Source organism: Echinops telfairi, unplaced genomic scaffold (assembly GCF_000313985.2).
Source record: "Echinops telfairi isolate 266 unplaced genomic scaffold, ASM31398v2 ScPeMD7_7466;HRSCAF=8504, whole genome shotgun sequence".
Classification (NCBI taxonomy): Eukaryota; Metazoa; Chordata; class Mammalia; order Afrosoricida; family Tenrecidae; genus Echinops; species Echinops telfairi.
In genome coordinates, this window is record NW_022111366.1 from 6,223,643 (window position 1) to 6,230,329 (window position 6,687).

Here is a 6,687-nt window from a genome sequence, read left to right on the forward strand (position 1 = left end):
CTGTGAGTTAAGGGCCACTTGATATCAGTGAGAATGGCTTTCTTTCTCTTTTTAGGATGCCATTGGGAATCAGAAAGAAATAGATTTTTATTCGTGTTGTGGAACTTCTATACTCTTCTTTTTCTCATATTTAAAAGATTCGAGAGGATTGCGATGGATGAATGGAAACAGAATGGTCAAGAACTGTTGAGTGTAAAACTGATATCTGCTTTGTTAGCCTTCCCTTCTTTTACAATGAAAGGTTAAAAGGCAAGCTCCCTTGCCCCCCCCAAAATAATAGTCCTGATTGCAAGGAACCCTGGGGGAAGAATCAGAGAACCTTACAGGAAGTGGGCCAGAAAAGCAAACACAAAACCCAACCGCAGCAAATCCCTAACTTCATGACCACGTCATTCAAGGTTCATTATGAAGTACTAAACCAACCCCATTAATCACCGACTGGACTCCTCTGCAGGGGGTTCTTTACAACTAAGCATTGGATGGTGCCCTATACAAACACCCATCCTCACTATTGAGCAGTGCCCTCGACTTGGGTGGGTCTTGGTGTTTGACGGTCTGTCAGAAAATTTCTGTTACTGACTTCTGTATGCAAGGCCCCTAATAAAGCACTGTCTGATAGAAAGAAACATATTTGTAAGAGCTTCCCACTAAAATTATTTTTAAAAGAAAGAAAGAAAATGGTCCTGCCCTTCAGTCTACAGACTCTGAAGTGAGAATCTGCAGAGGGTGGACGGAGGGGGTGAGATTGTACAAGAGACAGAGTTGAGCAGGGGGCTCATTTTCTTCTCTTTTTTTGGGTGGAGGTGCTCATTTTCTGAAGGGGTTATTTATATTTTTCTTATAAGGTGTTATAGTTTTTTATAGATGTTTGAAATGATCCATTGATCCATTTATATGATATATCATTGCTAAATATTTTTGTCCCAGTCTGTGGATCCTCACCTTAATAAGAAAAACATAAACAACTTGCAATCATTTTTTTTTTTACCAACATGGCACCTGTAAGAAGATATGGGTGGAGTTTAGCCTATCAATCAGGTCTCAGCTTGATGAGCTCCTTTGGAGGTGGGACTGAAATAAGTAGCTCTCTGGAGGCGGCTGGCCCTTCTCTCTCTCCCTAGTCGTTGGACCAGCATGCTGCCTGATCTAGCTGTCCTGCTTCTATACATGTGCTGTGCTCCCCGGGCGCCGCCTCACCGTGCCTCCTACTCCAGGCCGGGGCACCGCCCACCTTGTGGGGGCTGCTGCCTGTGGGCCAATTCACTTGTCTTGCCACCACTCTAGACGCCGAACCTCCTGGCCACTTCATGTCGCTACATCATGAGGTTCCGCTGTGATCTGCTTCGCTGCCCTGTGCTACGGAAGCCCCTGCTACACGTCGCCACTGCATCTTACCATGTGAGTTGGAAGCACCTTCAGTATATTAACTGTCCCACGAAAGTGAATTGGACTGAGCTCTCTGCACTGCTGTGTGGACGACTATGCTGTTATATTCCTCTGTGTGTGTGTGTGTGTGTGTGTGTGTGTGTAATCTTAAGTGTACTGGGTTTGATTCTCTAGAGAACCCTGCTTAACTCACAACCCAATAAAAAATGGGCGCAAGGCATGAGTGGATAGTTTACTAAAGATGAGACCCAAGCGGCCAATTATCATATGAAGAAGTCATATGATTGATAAGCCTTGGTTAGTAATAAACCGCTCTCTCTCTCCTGCCCTCTTGTCTCCCACGCACACGTGGACCACCAAGCAGGGCTAAGTATTTACAACCTTTTGTTCTGCGGCTCCTGTAGGGTTGCCATTGGTTTCCACCGCTATTCCACCCATGCGGCTTTTGCCTTTCCAGTGACAAAATGGTACACTCTCTTAAATACAAAAGCCATCGTAAACGCCTCTGAGATGGATATTCTCAACGTGCCCCTGGCAGAAATGACTGCAGCGCTGAGGGAGGAGATTCTGCAGACATGCACTTGCTTCCATTCCCTAGTGAAAATCCTGGAGGAAGCAGTCCTTGATGAGGCCAAGCCAGGAAACTGAGCCGGCACCAGGGTTACGCACAAGCTTCAGGCTTCCGTGTGATCGTCCACACTAGTGCTGCTTGGTCTTTCTCAGGAGTGGTTGACTGCAAGCATGGGGGTGGGGCACGCAGGTTGTTATTTGCCTCTAAGCTGATTTTCCAAATGATTTGTGAAGCAGTTTATAGATGGTGAGAAACTAAGGAGCCTTTTACTAGGGTTTCACAGCTATTTGCCGTAACATATTTTAGCTTCTCATCAGATTCCTCATATTTATTTCTATAAACATTTCTGACTCCAAATGTAGAGACTAGAACTCAATGTTCCATGTGTGCTATAATCTAGAGATGGATAGTTGGTGTGAAAAGGGAGTTGAATTTATTATTGGCTACTATTATCTCCACATACAGCAATTGTATACTGAATACTGATAAACCATTTTTTCAATGTAAAAGCAAGTACACATATACTCTACAGGTAATAATCAATGATTGGCTAATAAAACAATTTATGTCTTTAAAAAAGTCATATGATTAAAACAACCATGAGATACCACCTCACACTGATGCTCTTAGTAAATATTTTTACAAAACACAAAATCATAAATGCTGGAGAGGATGTGGAGATGGAGAGATTGGAAGCTCACACATTGCAGAATTGTATGGCCACTATGGAAAACAGGATGGTGGGTCCTTAAAGAAATGCAAATACAAATACCTTGGGATCCTGCATTCTCTCTACTGGGTATCTACCCTAAGGAAACAAAGAGTCCAAGAAATAAGAAAATGTTCTATAGTTGAATGGGGGTGATAATTGTACAAGTCTTCTTGATGTGATTGAATTGTTGAATTCCATGACATGTGGATGAAGTGCTAATAAAACTGTCTTAAAAAAGAAATAAAGAACCAAACAGGAGCAGATATGTGAACATTGGGTTTATCACAGTAATTTATGTAGTAGCAAAAAGACGGAAGCAACTAAAAGCTCAGTCTGTACAGGAATGGATAAATAAGCTCTGATACACACACACATTGGAATAATCCATATCCTTAAAAGACCATGATGAGTTTGTCAAGCCGCTCACGGCGTGGTCAAACATGGGGGCAGTATGCTCAGCAAAGTTAGTCGGTCTCATACAGGTAAGTGAGGAGAAAAAATAAACGAAGGAGAAAAAAAATGGCTTTCACACCAAAGGAGAAGACTTTGAAGACTATGACAAGCCCAGGGGTGGGGGAAGGAGAGTGGAGAAGGACAAGATGGGGAGGGGCTGGGAAAGGAGGGGGAGAGTGGGTGGGAAGGAAAAAAAAAGGAAGAAACCTGTGAGGTGGGGGTGGGGGAGCTGATGCTTACTGAGATACTGACACTATTCTGAGGTGGATGAGCTGTATGACTGCGTATGGTATGGTTTGTATTGTATTTTGCATGTATTGTTGTATTCCACGAATAAAAGGGAAATGATAAACAAATAAATTTAGAATTAAAATAAATACATAAATTTAGAATTTAAAATGTATATATTTTCAAAGAGAAGGGGCACAGCTTTAAGAAATCTCCAGTTTTCTTACCTGTCAATGCAAACACTGGTCTGACGGGTACAAAAGGGAGAAAAGTCAGACCTCGTAGTTAAACCCCAGACTGTTAGGGCCATCGAGAAAGGAACAGGGACAAACCTGAAACCTTGGCACAGGGAATACATAGGCTAACCAAAATAGGGACACACACACACACACACACACACACACACACACACACCACACACAAGAAGCTGAAATTGAAAAGTGGGGTATACTAAGGATAAACACCTGTGTGCATTGAAGGACTTCACTAAGAGAGTAAGTAGTAGGAGAACCCACAGACTGGGAGAAGATCTTAGCAATGACACATCAGACAAAGGGCTTATTACTAAAATAAGAGTTTGCAACAAGAAAAAAGCAGAGAGCCCTCTGAGGAGGTGGACAAAGGAACTGAACAGAAGTTTCACCAGGGAGGAAACGCAAATGGCCAACAAACATATCAGAACATGTTCACAATCAGAGAAATGCAAATTAAAGCAACTATGTAATAGCACCTAACTTCCCTGATGATAGCCCAGTTCAAAACATCAGAGAGCAACAAATGTTGGAGGGGATGTGGCAAGATAGGAACTCTGCTCCATTGCTGGTGGTCTTGTAGATAAGTACAGCCACTGTGGAAAGTGATCTGGTGATATCTAAATTAAATGGAAACCGAGTTACCTTACAACCCAGCAACCCCCCTATTTGTCATTCACCCAGAGGAAGTAAGAAATAAACCACGACCAGTCATCTGCACACCAATGTTTATTATGGTGCAATTGACAATCACAAAGATCTGGAAACAACCTAAATTATCATCAATAGATGAGTGGATTTGAAAATTCTGGCACATACCCACAATGGAGTACTACGCATCCCTAAAAACAGTGATGAACCCATGAAGCACATTGTCCCTTGGGAAGAATTGGAGGAAATTATGCTAAGCAAAGTGAGCCACACACAAAAGGACAAGTACAAGATGAGTCCACTGAGATAGGTCCAATCAACACAGCGGGAACAGAAGAAAAACTATTTAATACATAATTTATGGGTTGAGGGACAGACACACAGGCAGAGGACAGGCCAAGCCCAATGATGCATACAGCATACCAACATAAAGAAGGGGGAAAGAAGGGTGGCGGGGGGCAGAGGGTGGGGGCGGGTAGGGGATGAGAAAAATTAAAAGACAGGGAGAGGCGAAGGCATTGGGGGGAACAGGGCACTAATCCACCATGGGGAGGGTACTGTTTATGTCATCACAGGAAGGGAGAGAGGGACCAGACCTCAACCTGGTGCGCCAAGCCTTAAGGGAAACTTACCTGCATGAAGCAGTGAACTAACAGAGAGCTCTGCAGGGGCGGGCTGGTCCCTATCCCAGCTTCATGGATCGCCCCCCCCCTCCCAAGAAGAATGCACTATAGGGGACAGCACTGAAGATACAGTCCAGGGAGAATGACAGGTCTGCCCAGACCACACAGGAGCAAACTAAGAGAGAAAGAACAAAGAGACTGAGTGGACAGCATCCTGGTCCACGAAGCTTCAAGGATGACATTCCTACTCAGAGTAGCAATGCACAGAGAGGACCGTAAGGTTGGCCCCACCACAAGGCACAATGTCCCCTTACTGACCCAAAGTGCTCCGGCGAGCAGCACTGGAGACACAGTGCGGAAATTGTGCTCAGTCTGACCCTCCACCCCATAACACAAAGGGACAACAGAGCAACAAGGGGAGCAAAACAATAAAGTCCCTGAGGAATTCTGAAAATAGACTTCAGACTTGGCGGGGAGGGGGGGCATGGGCAGGGCTTGGCACTGCATCTGACCCGATCAGAAAACATAATGATCAACAGACAGACCTGGAACTATTCACAGGCTTTTTTCTCATGTTTATCTAGATAAGATAAGAAGGATAAACAATCCCAAAGAGAAACAAATGGTTGGAGCAGGGTGTGGGGGGACAAGGGAGAGGAGGAGGTGGGGGGAAAGGAGGAGGGAGTAAAAAAAAATAACACCCCAGGGACAAGGTAACAACAAGATACCTAAAATCAATGGCAAGTAGGGCGTAGAATGCCTGGTGGTGTTCGGTCAAGTGCAGTGTAGCTGAGAGGAAGTACAGAGAGCTGAATGAAGGTCGAACATGATAGAGGGACAGGGGGAAAGTAAAAGGAAATAGAGACAAGAACTAGGAGGCAAAAGACATTTATAGAGGTATAAACATAGGCATGTGCATATGTAAATACATTAATATGTAACAATAGGGATACAGGTCTATGTACATATATTTATAGGTTAACTATTAAGGTAGCAGATTGACCCCTCTCATTTGGGCCTCACACAAGGGGTGGATGGGATCAGGTATCAGGCTTCAGAAGACCCAAAACAAAGAACTATTTTGATGCAAATGAGAGGGGTCAGAATACAGACCCAAAGCCCATGTGTAGACAATTGGGCATCCCCTTATAAAAGGGTCACAAGGAATTGACGAGCCAGTCAGGGTGCAGTATAGCACCAATGAAACGTACAGCTTTTCCCTAGTTCTTTAATGCTCTCCCCCCCCTCCCATCATGACCCCTATTCTACCTTAAAAATCTGGCTAGACCAGAGCATGCACACTGGTACAGATAAGAGCTCTCGACACACAGAATCCAGGACAAATAAGCCCCTCAGGACCAACAATCAGAGTATCGATGCCATATTACCATGCGGGTAGGGGAGGGAAGAAAGGGGGAACTGATCACAATGATCAATGTGCAATACCCATCCCCAGGGGGACGAACAACAGAAATGTGGGTGTGGGTACCTAGGGAAACATCCACAAAAACTCATGTATGAGAGAGTTTTATATAAAGGTTAAGTGTGCATCAAGATAACATCCCAAACCAGTGCTTCCCAAGCCCAAGTCCAACATTAACCCATATGTCCAACACCAATCCACAAAGTTCTCCTCCATCTCACAAAGCAGACGCAATGATGCCGACTGCAGGCAGAAAGCCGAGTCAGTGAATGTAAGCATCTCAGCACTGGCAAGGGTCTCCACACGGCTGCTCCAGCAGCTAGGGCTGAATTGGGGTAGGGCCATGCGGCTTCTCCTCAGGATGTCTTGCAGGAAGTGAGCCTTGCCAG